At 58.5% G+C, this 15,329-nt stretch overlaps 1 protein-coding gene across 7 annotated transcripts in view; it reads left to right on the top strand.

Annotated features, from left to right (window-relative positions):
- The window catches only part of DIAPH1 (diaphanous related formin 1), a 43,723-nt gene extending 33,022 nt beyond the window's left edge, over positions 1 to 10,701 (top strand). For 3 of the 7 annotated variants that reach the window (XM_086470786.1, XM_086470781.1, XM_086470782.1), the window contains 2 exons: positions 670 to 821; positions 9,622 to 10,701. The gene's annotated coding sequence lies outside the window, so the exon portion shown is untranslated. The remainder of the gene's footprint in view (positions 1 to 669; positions 822 to 9,621) is intronic. The other 4 variants (XM_086470787.1, XM_086470784.1, XM_086470785.1 and 1 more) reach the window with 4 other exon arrangements.
- Positions 10,702 to 15,329: the final 4,628 nt, after the last annotated feature.

Raw genomic sequence — 15,329 nt, 5'->3', positions numbered from 1 at the left:
CCTGCTGCTGCGAGTCCCTGTGGCTGCCTGCCCTCCCATACCCAGTAATGGAGTTAGAGGGGGGGGGGGGAGGTGTGGAATGAAGAAGGTGCTGTTTGTTCCCTGCTTGCTTCCCGCCCCGTCCTTCCCCAAGCAGAGGAGAAGAGGCTTTTTCCCAGGATACAGCTGACGCAGCAGCACTTGCAAATGGAAGGAAAAGCTGCAGCTTCTGCACCTCTGGAGCCAGAAGCGCAGGGGAGCAACTTAGGGTACGGCTCAGGGGAGGATCCAACAAATAAATTCTTGTAGCTGAGCAGTCCTGCGGTCTGCTTCAGCTGCAGGAGCCTTATTCTATAAGGCTTACATACTGTGGGGTTTATATACATATATATGGCTTATTATATATTGTATAATAAGCCGTATTATGAGAAGCCTGGACACTGTGTGTCTGGGTTCTGGCATCTAAGGTGACTGAGTCCCAGCAACAGGCACACAGGAATGGGTTGTCCCTGTAGCTGTTGCTCGAACTTCTCCTTGAGGGACGGTGCCTGTTCTCTCCTGGACAGTGTGCCCCACGAGGAGCAGGAACTCCTTAGGATCTCCTGAGTCCCAGATCCCTGTTTGCCCCGTACCCAGAGAGGCCTTTGTGTGACACCAGACTAAACTCAGCACTGCTTTTCTGACCCGCAGCAGGAACGCGTCGGTTGAGCTCTGCCATCAGGAGCGTCGCCTTAAATGTGTAGCAGCTCCCTAACTTCCTACTCGCCTTCTCCTGATGCCTCTTCCTATTGCAAGCAGTGGTGGAAGCAGAGAGAGGGAAAAGTCCAAACTTCTCGAATCAGGTAAAGTATAAAGGGTGTTTAGAAGTCCTCGTGTGTGCTAAAGCTGGAGGGGAGTAAATGAGGCACAGAGGTGAGGCAGGGACCCCAACTATCAGTGTCACAGCGTCCTTCCCCAGCCTTCCAGGCCTGTTGTCTGGCTTGGGCTGAGTTCAGTCTGAAGTCCCGCTTGGGCCACTGCCCTGTCTCATCGTCAGAGACCCTTTGCAGCCGCCCAGACCCTCCACTTGGGCTTGGCCCAAGCCTATGAGTAACTGGAAAGCTGTAACAGATGCCAGTGGCTTACTGCTGTCGCTCAAACCTGCCCTCAGAACTTTGAGATCCCCCACAGGTGAATTTGGACTGGTTCGCTCCGAGAGGAGCAGCTCTGCCAGCCAGAGGCACAGGGGTGGGTGTTGTGTCCCTCCTAGGAGCCCCCCAGTGCTCCCGCAGGGGGGTAAACCTGCACCCTCGATCCTTGCAGCCCAAAAGCTGGGTTTGGTAGCCAGGTTTCATGCCCAGACCTCCCAGCATGCTGGTGCTGTCCCTGCTCCCCTCAGCTGTCTTTTCGGGGTGCTGGGTGCCCCTCCTCTGCCCTGGCATGGGCGATGTGGGTCACCCGGCGGGGCGAGGCGGGGGGAGCTGTTTGCCGGCAGGTGGCAGCCTGTGCAGGCAGCACAGGCAGCGGGGGCAGGCGGGCTCTCGCAGATGTTTAATGGGATTTTATAGCTCTGGGTTTCCATCGGGAGCTGTTGTCAGGGAAACAGGGATCTGCCGAGAGCCCCAGCGTTCGGCGTTAACCGCCTCGGCGCCGCGCCGCTGGCGGAGGGAGGATGCGGTGAGCGAGCTGTGCCCGGAGCTCGCAGCCTCCGCAGAGGCAGCGGGAATGTGCTGGTTTATTTAGGATGAGGGTTCGGTTGCCCTTAAAAAACCCTGCCTCTGTGCTGTTGGGGCACGGGGCTGTGCCCCAGGGTGGGGAGCAGGGGGGCTCGCTCTTCTGCCTGCGTGTCCGGGCCCTCTTGTTTTCAAGCTTGGGAGATTCCCACACAAACAAGAGGGGACAGCAGGCGAGGATGAGGACAGGTCTCCCAGGTTCCCGGCTTGGAGGGGGGAAATGTTCCTCCCAATGCCTGGTCCCAGCACATCTCATCCTACGTGGCAGCTCGGGCACCTCCTCTGCGTCTGTGGCTGGACAGGAGAGGGCACCGGAGCTGCACTGCCACTGGGGTGGTGGCAGCCCATGTGTCACCCCTGCACATGTCTCCCTGAGGGGTGACATCCCTGTTGCTAGGGAGGGTGAGCAGCTGAGGCCAGGCTAATCTCCTTAGTGGCCTGAGCACCATCGCGGGAGTGAAAGGGAGATTAGAGGGCAGGGTGGCATTAGCAACCTGGGATGCTCATTGGAGAGGAACAAGGAGACAACTGAGCCAAGCAGAGAAGAAGACCCTGGGGGAGATCAGCGGAGGAGCCAGGGAGACCGATGTCAGCAGCAAATAACCCAACAGCTGGGATCTCTGAGGAAGTGAAAGGCATTAGACAGCATGCCCCAAAATCCTGGCAGAGCCGTCCCCACTCCCTCCCCCCCTCAGGAGGAAGGTGTTGCCAGGCAGGCTGCACCCTAATCCATTCCCTCCCATCCAGAGTGGGGGAGGTGGGTGCTCCCCCCACCCCCATCCATCATATCCATGTGGCATGAAAGCATTCCCTCAAAGCATGTGTGGAGTAAAGACCCACTGGATTTTACCCCAAGCCTGAGAGACGTGGAGGAAAAGGACGTGGAAGGTTTATTGTCTCTTTCCGTGATACGAGAGGCAAAAGATGGTCTTTTCTGTAGCCGAGTAGGGTGTGAGGCCTCGCAAAGCCGCAGCGAAGGAGTCCAGATGCTCCGTTCCTCTTCCTACCATGTGGATGTCACGGGGTCCTGTGGTTTCTTTGTAGGTGGCTCACAGAGTCAGAGTGATGGATGTTTTACAGGAAGCCTTGCAGTCCAGTGGCCTGTCCCGCTGGAGCAGGGGAGCGTGGCAGGGTGGGTGCTGCTCGCTGGGCTGGGCTGCCTCTGGGCTGCTTCCCACAGGGAGCTCCCGGGCTCATAAGAGAAGGAAACAAATGGTGCCTGCTATTAGTACTTGCTGTTTGTCCCTTCCTCTCAGCTGTCAAGGAAACCGTGGCATGGTTCCTATACCTGGCTGGTCTTGCTGCAGCTGCTGACATGTTATGTCCTTTTAATCCGTACCCAAAATACCTTCTGCACCCTCCGGTCGTGCTGGCTTGCACAGCACCTTTCACTGCACACACTCTCCTGCCCAGTGGTGTGGACCAGGACACCACGTTTTTTAATAGAAATAATGGAATAGTTTGGGCTGGAAGGGATCTTTCAAGCTCATCTAGTCCAACCCCCTGCAGTGAGCAGGGACACCTTTAGCTGGATCAGGGTGCTCAGAGCCCCATCCAGCCTGGCCTTGAATGTCTCCAGGGATGGGGCACCTACCACCTCTCTGGGCAGCCTGTGCCAGTGTTTCACCACTGCCACTGTAAAAAATTTCTTCCTTATATCTAGTCTGAATCTCCCCTCTTTTAGTGGTACCGTTACGCCTTGTCCTGTCACAACAGGCCCTACTGAAAAGTCTTCTTCCAGACTGAGGAAGCAGAATTGTGCCTTTACATGCGTAAGTGTGGTCAAGACAGGACTGTTCCGCTTCTGCCAGAAAGACTTGCAAAGAGATGGAAAGAGTTGAGGTGGTAGTGGGGTACATGGAGATACCCCAGGTGTCAGCAGCTACAGGAAAAGGTAGAAGGGGCTTGTGACATATTAGGGGCAGAAGGAAGAGAGATCAAGAGGCTTTGGAAATGGAAACAGCTTGGAAGCAGGTTCAGAAGTGACAGGGTTTGAGGAGAACAGGGAAGAGATGTTAGAGCAGCCTACGTGCTGCTGGAAGTGGTCCCTGTATGGGAGATTCTGGGCAGAGGGGATGTGATGTCCTCAGGGTGGAAAAGACACCAGGGAAAAATAGGAGCTAAAGTGGGAGGGAGGACACGTGGTGCTAGATCTGTGCCATGGAAGTGGCCACAAGCTGGTGAGCAGACCAGAAAAGCGGGGGAGGGAGATCTCTTAGCCAAGCATTTGGAAAAAGAAAACCAGAGTAGAGATGTAGAAGAGACAAAGGCACAACTTTTCTATCTCCAATATAGGAGGAGGAGGAGGGTCAGGAGAAGCACGAGGAGAAATCTCCAACTCGGCAGTCTGCAGCAGCAGTGGGATGTTTGCTCGTCTTTTGCACGCAGAGGAGGGCAGGGATTTCACCTTCTGCCTTTTGGCCTCAGCGGAGTCCAAGGCTGATGTGTTCCCTGTAGCCTTGCTGCCCCGTCAGACCCTGCTCAGCTTGGGGGGGGGGGGGTGGCAGACGTGCCTTGGTGCTGTTGGACATGCAGGGTGCCTGTGGTCCTCCACTGGTGATGGGACTGCGGTTGTGAGCAGCAGCAGCCCAAAACCTGTCGGTACATATGACCACACCACCGCCCGTGCTCCCCTGCGCTGCCTCAGCTGTTGGTGACGGTGTGCCCTGTGTCCCATTGGCGTCTCCCCAACTTGCTTCCACCCCTCTGGCCCTTTCCCAGAGGAACGGTGTGCTCTGGTCTCAGGAAGCTCTCCTGCTGCAATCCAAACCCTTGGGGTGCCCTTGCCACCTTTGCAGCTGTTTCAGACCCAGCTTCCCTTGGAGGGGGAGGATTCCCCTTTCCAAACCTGCAAAAACAAGGGCCCCTGACTCACTGCCTGCAGGGTGCAAGGACCACCTCACGCCACGCTCACGGGGGTAGGAGTGGGAGGGGGCTATCAGGTACATGAGCCTGAACTCTGCCTGTCCCAAGGGATTTCCTTCCCCTGCAATCTGGGTTTTCCCCTTTTTAGCTCTTTTCAGAAGGTGATTTCAGTACAGTACTGTGTTTGTGGGCTCCTGTCACGGTTTAACCCTGATGGGCAGTTAAACCACCAGCCGCTAAATGGCTGAACACCTGCCTGCCCATGGGAAGTGGTGAATGAATTCCTTATTTTGCTTTGCTTGCACACTCAGCTGTTGCTTTACCTGTTAAACCGCCTTTATCTCAACCCTTACCCTTCCAGTTCTGCCCCCCATCCTGCTGGGGGCGAGTGAGCAAGCAGCTGTGTGGGGCTGAGCTGCCCACTGGGGTTAACCCACACCAGGTCCCCAGCCTGTGCTGGTTTTGGTGTTGCCACGTGGTGCCTTGAGAGTGTGTGTTTGTGGAGGATCCTGCTGGAGCCAGTGCTTCCCTGAGTCCTTCTCCCCATGAACCTCCTGTCTGATGCTTTGTGGTCCTCAGGAGCTCTCCCAGTGGGGTGTATTGTCCTCCTCCATCACCAGTTGTCAGGACTTTTCTTCATCCCCCGTCACGGCTGCCGAGGAAGATGGGAGCTTAGCGTGTGAGCCGTGTCAGCTCTGATCTCCGACTCCTGTCCTGCCCAGGCAGCTGTGTCTATTCAGCCACGGGCAGCTCCATCCCGAGGCTGTAAAGGGATGGGAAAAGCTGCTGGGCTTCTGCTTAATAGCTTAAAGGTCCCGTTGTGGGGGAGCGAGGTCAGCAAAAGGGGAGCCCTGCAGCCAGCTCCTTGAGAAAGGCGTGCAAACCACGGCGCGGCGCAAACACAATAGCTCCCTGTCCTCCTGCGCTCTGGCTCAGCGCTTGCCCTACCCTCAGAGCTTCACCCAGATGATTCAGACTCGGTTGGTGGTTGAAGTGACTCAACCGGTGTCCTTTTCTGTCGCCTCGACGTCACGCGTGTGCCGTCTGCTCCCCGGCACCCAGCAAAAGGGAAGGCAGAAAATCGATGGTGGATCCGTCCCTCCTGCCCCGCGCTCGCTGCTGGCCTGGGCCTGCAAAGGGCAGAGAGCCAGGGCTGGCCGCGAGGGAACTCGCCTTCCTGAAACAGGGTGAAGCTGCGGTGCGCGGAGCAGACACGTTACCCCCCCGCTCCCGTCGCTCGGGCTGCTGCCTGGGTTGCGGGAGGAAGGTGCTCGCCTTTAGCCCGGGTGGTGCTAACCCCCAGCCGCGTGTCACGGTCCGCTCCGTGGCCTCGTGGGGGTTCGTTTGCTGTGATCTCCAAGTGCACAGTTAAGGCGACCTCACCCAAGGGGTTTGCTTCAATTAACCAGGGAAACGTCGTTGTTTGCCCGTAAAGCAGCGTGCGATGGGGAAAGAGAGTGAAAGGAAAGGGGAGAGTAAAGTGAAAAGAGGACAGAGATCGATCGCTCCACCGCGGGTCCAAGGCGTCCTACCCGTCCTACCGATCGTCGTGGCCCTTGGTGGGGGAAGCTTCCCAAGTTCGGGTGCTGAGGAGCCCCTTTTCGTGCCCAGCAGCACCCCTTGCTCCTCCTCTGTGTCTCCACCTCTTCTTGGCTCCATCGGTGCCGATCGATCCTTCTTGATAACAGTTCTCAGGCTCGTCCCTGGCACTGGAGAATGGCACAGCCCTCGTGAGCCAAAACAGAGCCGTCCTGCCTCCGCAAGGCTCCCTCCTTCAGCTGTTCTCTCCCCCACAAGGTTTCTAGAAGGGAGAGGCAGATACCAGCACTCTTATCCTTTTGCTGTTTTTTGCCAGATGAACAAGTTGCTCAGCTCTGTCCTTGCTCTGTCCAGGGCACAATGACCTCACAAGCCTGGCATTCCCTTCCCAGGATCAGCAGCTGCGTCTCAGGCCGCTGCAGACTCATGTCAAGGCGTTGGCCTGACTTTCAGGGTGCTTTATTGTCCATATCCCTGATGACGAGGTTGGGACAAGGCTGTTTTCAGACTGACTCCTGCCCTGAGCCAGGGGAGCAGGGCAGGTTGCAGCCCTTGCGGGTGGGCGCAGTCATGCCACGGCAGAAATCTGCGTGTGCTGCGGGAGGGGGAAAGCGGTTTCCAGGTCTTTCTGGAATGTGTTGCCAGTCCTCTGCAGAGCCACTGCAATCTCAAGTCGGATCTGCTGGGGATGGCCAAAACCAGCATCTTTGGGCGTGGGTTTCCAGCCTGGCGATCCCTTGGTCAAGCCATAAATACCCACTGCCCAAAATACTGTTAGTGTTCAGTAGCTCCAGTGTTTTCCTGCTGTCCTGCTGCTGATGACAATGGCGTAGGAAGCTGGTCAATAAAGCCCACCTGGATTTCCAAAGGGGTCTCTTGCAGTCTTCTGAAGAAGCCGAGCTCCCATAGGATGAGAGAGGATGTTCCTACATGACTGTTAACCTGTTATTTAACAGGCTAAAAGGCAGGAAACAAAACACATCAGTAGTAGGAGTATTTCTGACTATTTCAGTAGGAAAAAACCAAAAGACTACCTGTGAGGGGCCGTAGAAGGACCTCACCTGCATGCGTCCGAAAGGGGTTGCCTTGTCCTGTGTGCTTTTCGCGTTTAACTCCATGAGCCGGGGGGGATACTCCGAGCTCACCGTTGCCACTTGGAGCGAAACACGGGGGTGGGGAACGCCCGTGGCAGTGTCAGCCAAGCGCTCTGTGGTTCAAACCCCAAATCCCCATCTGAGATCTAGAAATCCCTGGGAAAGGAAGGAGAGGAGGGAAAAGCAACCACAGCAGTGGCTTTATTTTTTTTTTTTTTCTTTTAAATGCGTTGTGCTGCCTGAAGTTCTGGTTCCCCTGCCTGAGGAGGGACATCGTGACCTAGATCAGGTGCAGAGGGAGGCAGCAAGGATGACTGGGTAGACCTGGGGCTGCTCCATCCAGGAAAGGGGCATGAAGGAGGCGTATGAAATTACAAACTGGAGATGTTTGTGTCTCATCCGCGAGAGCTTGAATGAAGCTGGGAGGGGCAGGCTTAAATGCCAGGCTGTAGTTTCGCGGCCCTCCTCTTCACAGGATGTTGCAGATGCTTAACGGCTTACACGGGTTAAAAAAAGCGACTGAATACATTTATGGAAGAGAAAGGTGGGAGGATGTGAGAGAATTCGCGGGCTGAGAAAGAAAGGAGAGTGTCGGTGGGGGCGTGAGGGAATATTTGGGACGTGCAAGGAGCAGAGGTGGAAGGGAGCGCTCTGCTGGGTTCCTGCTGCGTGTTGGGAAGCGGTCTGGCCGGGGGGGGAGAGCTGGGCTGCGGGAGGAGGACGGCTCTGCCCGGAGGAGTGAAAAGCTTCTGCTGGTTGGGGCTTGGGAGAGGTGTTGGGGGACAGGGGAGAGCCTGGGCAAGGGCCTGGGGGGGGAGATGGGGCTGCTGGATCAGAGGGTTTGCAGAGGGAGGAAGACAAGAGGCGCATTGAGTACAGGCTCCTGCTTGCTTTCAGCTCTCTCTAGCTACACTCCGGTCCAGCTGGCAGCTGGGGGGGACATCTCTCACACCCCCCCCCCCCCCCACCCCGCTCCTTTCTGCTGTAGCCCCGAGGGGATCGGTGCACAAAGGCTGGCAGCTCTGAATGCTCCCAGTGTTGTCTGTGCAAACCAAATGCTTCATCCCAGCTCGCTGCGGGATCCAGATGGGAGAGCAGCTCTCGGGCAACCCAGCAGCAGGAACCTGAGACCATCCAGAGGGGCTGATCCTTCAGCAGTACCCACGCAGGGTCCACGCACCAGGGTCCAGCACTGAAAAACGCCCACCCTGGAAGCGGACCTGGAAGGGGAAGGGTCAGTGCGTGGGTTTGGAGGCTGTCGGTCCCTTCCCAGCCTTGCTCTGTGCGTGAGCTGCAGCGTCGGACCTGTGCCCAGGGCAGAAGCGCTGTTCTAGCCATCTCCTGGGCACAGCCCACGTTTCTCTTGCTTTTCTGGTTCGTGGCGTGGAGGACAGACCCATAAGCAATGTCTCCTGCCCGCTGTGCCGCTGATGACAGGGACGCCGTGTGGGGCTGTGGCTAGGGAGTGGGGCAGGGGCAGCAAGGAGAGGCGAGGGGTCGTTTCAGGGGTGCTTCAGGGCACGGAGGTGGTGAGAGAGGGGTGCTGGGTTTGCAGTAGTTGCTTATCAGTCTCCAAAATCCTGTACGGGAGCCTCCAGTGTGTCTTTTCGTGTGCCTGCCCTTGGTATTTCAGGCGACAGCATGGAAGGGTTTCGGTTGTGAAGGAGTTAATTTCTCGTGCCTGCAGCGCCTGGGCAGTAATTCAGCTGCTGATTTATATTCCTGAGCAGCTCCCCTCCCTTCTGCCATCCCCTCCCAGGCATAAAAACCCATCTTCTGAGGCACTGAAGGCAGGAGCCTGCGGCCGTGCTGGTGCCGGTGCCCAACTGGCCACGCTTGCCGGCCACCAGCTGCCCCAGTGCCGCTCGGTGCTCGGCGGCTGCTCTCCTTCGGGGCTGCCGGCTCGAGCGTGGCGTCATGAGCTGGGTGAGCTCAGGCTTTAAGCCATAAAGGCTTCTTAAGGCCCTCGTTACTGGGACACCAGCGCTCGGCCGCGTCTGGAAGGCAGTGCCGGGCTTGAATGGATAAGGCCAAAAGCCCAGAGCGTGGGGGGATTCGGGGGGGCTGTGATCCTCTGCCAGCACAACCCTGCGGGAGCCTGGCGGGCAGTCCCCCCCGTTAGGCCACCGCTGTCTTCATCCATGGGGGGCGTGGGAGCCTCCTAGAGAGGTTGGGTCCTGAGTCCCCTTTGGGTCACAGCGTTGCCCATCGGGGAGCTACGCCTGATGGAGTTGGGGTGAAGCCAGGGAGAGGCCTGAACCTTAATGTGGAGCATTTTGCAGCCCTGGAGTGGGAGCTGCTCGATTCCGCGGTGTGCTGAGGTCGGGTAGCTCCTCCAGCCCAGCCGACCGCTGCCCCCCAGGAAGGTGATCTGTACCAGAGCTGGCCTGGAGGTGCTTCCCCCCGTGCTTGTAACACCACCTTGTTTTCAGAACCAAGCAAGACCAGCCAAGGCAGCGAAATGACAAAAGGTGGAGGCATCCTTGAGGAGGCCGCAGAGATCATCAGCTGCTCGAGCTGGATGTTGCCCCTGGACAAAGGCAGGAAACCGGTGAGAGCTTTCAGTAAGTGAAACGCTCTGAGCTGTGCATGGCTGTGAAGGGTGATTTAGTTTCTTTCTTCCTCTTGGGGCCGTTTGTGCCATTTTTGTGTCGTTTTAGCTCTCCTGTCCAATCTTTGGTCTGCCCCTGTAGACAGCTGAAGGCTCGAAGTCTTCAGCCAAGGCGAGGAACATCGTCGTGCTGGAGCAGACTGGTCAGAAAGGCAGGGCCGGAGGGGAAAGCCACAGCCCTCCCTACACACAGCTCAGTGCTGGCGTGCCAAAGCAGCGACCCCAGGCCTTGTCTTGCAGGGTGCTGGCTCTTGGTGCCAAGAATTTACAGTGGGAACGGCTCTGCCCCAGCTTGCGGCTTCCGGGCATTGAGTTGTCTTCTTGCTCTAATTTAACGTATTTGTAACGTTGGAAGTAATGGAGTGATCCATAAAAGCCCAGCATCATCTGGGGCTGGCACACGGCTTGGCTGCTGTCGCATCCTTGCAGGAGGAGGCAGGCTGATCCCAGCCCAGGCAGGAGCTGAGGTACCAGGAGGGTGGAGAAGGGAACGGGGTGGCTGGGAACGCTCTCAGAGAGAAGGCAGGTTGGCACCCTCTGATCTGGGAGAGCCGCCCAGGGAGGGGTGAGCCAGCACAGGCAGTGGAGCAGGATCTGGGGGCCTTTCAGCATGGTTGGGGTCACCCAGCACAGGGCAGGCTCTTCCCTGCAGGAGCCTGTGCCCAGCCAAGCACACTGGGAGCAGTGGTCCCCCCTGGGGTCACGCTAAGTCTTTGTAGCTTCTCGTTTTAATGCACTTTTACGTTCAATAATAATACAAATCTATTTTTTTGTGGCGCTTCAGGTGTTCCTGGGGGCTTGTTCTGACATCAGTGGTTCGGAAGCACTACCAAAAAGCCGGGCGAGCCCAGGAGAGCGTGTGCCCCTGTGCCAGGGCAGCCCGGCAGCCCCGCACGGCACGTGGCACGGCCGCCGGTCCCCTTGGGTCTGGGCGTGTGGGGCAGGGTGCCCACTCCCTGCTTCCGACGCCCTCTGTGCCCGTTATCTCGCTCCCACCCCGGGTGCCGGGCTCCGGCGGGCGAACCCAGCGGTGCGTGAACCGGGGGGAGTAACGGCGAGCGAGCGGCTGCGGGTGGGCCCTTGGGAAGAGGCGAGCGCGCGCCGGCACGCGGGAGGTTGGTGCTTGGAAGAGAAAAATGCTGATTGTAGAGGGGAGTCGAGTTGCTCCAGTTCAGCCTTGGGCAGCTGGTCGGGCAGGATGGCACTGGTGCTCCCCACACTCAAACCTGGGTGAACCAGGAGCCCGCTAGGAGCCGGGCTTGACCCCAAGGGGATGAGAGAGTCAAAAAAGGCAAGTAGGACAATTAAGGCATCGGTGCCTGGGGCATCAGAGGGCTCCTTGCGGAGGCCGAGAGCTGTGCCACCCTCCTGGCAGGGGGATGGCAGGCTCTGCCAGGCTGGTAAGTGCAGGCAGGAGCTGCCTTTGCACAGCGAAATGCCCGTGGCTGCATTTGGCAGCCCCGGAAAGCTGCAAAATGAAAGAGAAATTGGGATGTGGGAGCTGCACCTGGGCCAGCCTGGAGCTTTGCTCGAGAGCTTCTATTTTGTTGTAATGGTTCCCTTAATATAAAGCCTTTTTTCATGGCTTTGCAGCTGTGAGCAAGTGATGCTTCGGTAGCACCATGTTGCCCTGAGTTTGTATATACAAAAGATGGAGAAATAAACATTATTTTTGGTACCAAAAATGTGATCTGGACTTTCTTTGTCAACTTTGCTGGTGCAGAGATGAGCCTGGAGCCTTGTGGCAGCGAGCAGAGACCTTGTCCGGGCTGGAGCGGGCTGCTGGGGACGTGAAGCAGCGTTGTGGTGGGCTGGGTGCTGCCCCCCGTATCCCAGGAAGAGGCTGGAAGTCCTATTCCCTGCACAGAAAATCCACCTTGGCAAACCTGGGCTGGTGCCTGAGCGCCCAGGCGTGGAGTGGGCTCTGGGGGATGGAGGTGTCCCCCTGCCCCAAATGTCACCCGGGCTGAAAGCCAGGCGGGTGGGAAGCTGGTGAGGGCAAGAGCCACCCTCGGTGCCCGGATACGTGCCGTGATGGATATTCCCCAGGGGTAAGTCAGTCAGCAGAGCCCTGGTCACACCACTGGAGCCTTTCTTGTCCCAAGAGGGGTACCTACCCGTGTGGCAGCTCTGTGACAGCAGCGTCCCTCCTGGTGACCCCGCAGAGGGGTCCTTGTGCCCTTGCTCTCCTGTGAGCAGCACCAGCCTGGCCGCCTGCTGAGTTTAGAGGTCGACCCAGCCAGAAATGGGCCAGGCTGGAGCTCCCTGCTGCTCTGCTGGGATGGAGGACGCTTCCTCCCAGATGGCCGCTTTGGAGGGACAAATGCTTTGCCACGTGCTGGTGGCCCTGGCTTGGTGGCACAGGAGGAGTTTGTCCTTGCGACTGGCTCTGTGCGCGGGGCCGGAGCTGAGGGCGAAAGGCTGCGTCCTTGGCGCGTGGGCAACCGAGCCCAGGCTCTGTGCCTCCTTCTGGGGCCGAGGGCACGTTGCAGCAGCTCTTTTGCTGCTGAGGTCCTGCTGGTATCTCACGGTAGGTACCCCACGGGGGCGGCCGAATCCCCCCCTGCGGTCAGCCCCATCCCCTCCTGCCCGGGGCAGCGCTGCCTTTACCCCCTGCCTGTGGTGGGGAGCAGCCCCTGCTCCCCTCCCTGCTGCCACGGATTGAGAGAGGTGGTGGTGGTGGGACATCACCAAGGGGGTCCTTGGTATACCCTGGAGCTGCTCCAGCCCCTCCTGCTGCAGCGAGCTGCCACCGGCATCTCCTCCCCATCCCAAATCCTGCTCCCTGCTGTCTCTGTCCTCCCACAGGCGCAGCCTTGGGGAGAACATGGCCTGTGCCCCAGAATATCCCTGCCTCTTCCCCAGCCCTCTTTCTGTTTCAAGGCATTCCTGTTGCTGCAGCGGGTGTGGGATGGGGCCAGCCGGGCAGTGCTTGCTCCAAGGGCCTTTTGGGAGCTGGTCCCTGCTGGCATGGATGCTGGGGACTGCAGGGGTAGTTTAAAAACGAGGACAGAGACCTGATTATCGCCCTAGTTTGTGTCACATCTCAGTTGCGGGTTTTTTTTTTTTTTTAGCAGCCTTTTGGTGAGCTTGTCAATGACAAGTTGCTAATTGGGGAGCGAGAGGCCCCAAATTGGGGTAGTGGGGCAGGGAGCAGGGTCTCTCGGGTCGCCCCATGGCTTGATGCGCCTATGCGCCTGCGTTGTCCTGCAAAAATGGGGGGGGGGGGGGGGGGGGGGGAAGAGCTGTGATACACTGCCTAAACCTGGCACTGGGCCTGACCAGAGGGACCAGGGGGATGGAGGAAAGCCAGGCTGGGGTGGCCTCCGAGGGGCACGGACTGGTGCTTGGTTAGGGGGTGGGAACACCCTAAAGCTCTGCAGGGGCCAGCAGAGACCTTGTGGGCTTCAGCAGGGAGAGGTGCCGTGTTACCTTGGGGTGCTGAAGCGATGGGAGGGGGGGGGATTTCTGGTTTGGAACAACATGAGGCACCCACCAGCATCGTGTAGAGCAGTGAGCTCCACATTTTTTGATTGCACCTCCCCCAAACGTTTACTGATTTATAAATTACCTACACGTACTGCTGGGCTAACATGTACTTTGTAAGGCAGAAACTAAACCAGAAATCTAAAAAGGATGGAGTAGAGACAAAGCAAGCACTATTTTTAAAGTATTTTTTTAATTTATTAACAGTACAAAAAAAATTTTCCTCCCGCACCCCGCTGGACTCTCTCAGGCACCCTGCTCCGTGAGGTGGGAGGGAGCCAGCCCAGCCCCCCTCCGTCTGGCATCGCTGGGCCCCTTCCCCATGCCCCCCCCCCCCCCCTTTCCACCCCCCTCAGATGCTGCCCTGCACAAAGCAGCTTTGTCTGCCTCTTCCTCTTCCTCTCCTCCCATCTGGCCACCCTCCCTCCCTCCTGGCACCCATCCCATCTCCCTCCGCAGCTCAAGAACCCTCCTTCCCTATTTGTCTCCATGGAGGGGGTCCAAGCCCCCCTGTTGCAGCTCACGGGGACCCCTCTGGCTGTGCCCTGCTCCAGAGCTGATGGGGACGATGGCAGGGTGGCACGGGGAGGGGCGGGGGGCCTTTTCCCTCCAGCACAGCTTCACCGCCTGCTTTCCCTTCCCACGAGGGCCCCCCCAAAATCCCTTGTGTCATGAGCCCTGTGGGGGCAGAGAGGAGGTCCCTGGGACATGTCTCTGCTCCAAAACTAGCAGTGGCTTCCAAACCTTGGCCGGCAGGATGTGCCCAGCGCCGTGCCCCCCACGTCCCTGTCCCCTGAAAGGGGGGACATGCCCTAACACAGTCCCCTTCCTGCTCCTGGGTGCCCTGGCAAAGACCTGGGTGGTTTGGCTCAGCATTGCTGCCCTTTTGAACGGAGAGGGTGCCAAAAACCCCCTCCCCACGGTGGGCACGACCACTTTTAGCGTGTGCCGAAGGGAGGAGGGTTGGGCAGGCAGCACTGGGCATGGGCAGCCCCTGCCCGTTGCTCTGTGTGCTGCCAGAGGGACATTTCAGCCACGAGTGGCTTTTCTTGACTTTGTTTTTGGCTGGGGGTTTCCCAAAGCACTGCCTCTGCCCAGACACCCTGGGGACTCACGGGGGCTGGGGGCATCTACGAAGGAATTAGCCCTGCCCGGCTGTGTGCCCCCAGGGACTCACCGGGATGGGTTTGAGGGGGGCAGCGCTGGGCTCCAGGGGAGTGGAAGGGTGTTCCTGACTGCAGAGGCAGCGTCAGACCCAAGGGCCAAGCGCACGGGCTGGCCCCTCCACCGGCAGCTCGGTGACAGTGACCCTGACGGGTCCCACCCACAGCATTGCAGGGGCCTCAGCAAGTTCCAGCAGAGCTTCTGGGCTCTGGGGTGGGGACAGCAGCGTCCCCTTGGAGCTGAGCTCCTCCACCCGCACCGTGACCCAACAGCCGTGCCCGCAGCATCTCCCTCCTCTGCTCGGTTTGCCTTTGTCCCACCTGGCAGCTCCTTCCTCCCCCGGCTTCCCCCTCCCTGCCCTTCCCTTCTCCCCGGCTCCATGACTTCAGGTCTTGGCCGGAGCTGCCCTCAGCTCCCCAGGGCCAAGCTCATCTGGCACCCGGCCACCAGCACGGCCGGGGCAAGGGTTCTGTCCCAGGAGGAAGGACGGAGAGACAGACAGACAGAGTGGGCTCCAAGCAGCTCATGTCACTTCACAGCAGAGGCCACCGGGGGGTCACACAGGCTGAGAAAGGGCAAAATCCCAGCACGTCCTGCAGCCCGGAGAGCGGCTGAAGGCTGGCCCTGCTCCTCCAAGTGATGGATGAGCTCTTGGCAGCCACCGAGCCCTGGCAGGGCCAGCAAAGGGCAGGCAGTGCCCTCCCTCCACCCTCTCCTTTACCGCAGTCACGAGGTTTTTGGCCAGCAAAAGGCAAATTTTATTCCGTCTCCGCACACTGGGTTGAAGCTGTTAAAAAGAAAATAAATAAAATAAATCAAAGAGTCGGAAAGTGGGTTTATGGAGCAGGAAGGGCCGCGGAGGTTGGTGAAACACCTCTC

The sequence above is a fragment of the Leptosomus discolor genome, chromosome 10 (assembly GCF_034619465.1).
Source record: "Leptosomus discolor isolate bLepDis1 chromosome 10, bLepDis1.hap2, whole genome shotgun sequence".
Lineage (NCBI taxonomy): Eukaryota > Metazoa > Chordata > Aves > Leptosomiformes > Leptosomidae > Leptosomus > Leptosomus discolor.
Note: the sequence above shows the minus strand (reverse complement) of the source record. Positions and strands in the feature narration are given on the sequence as shown.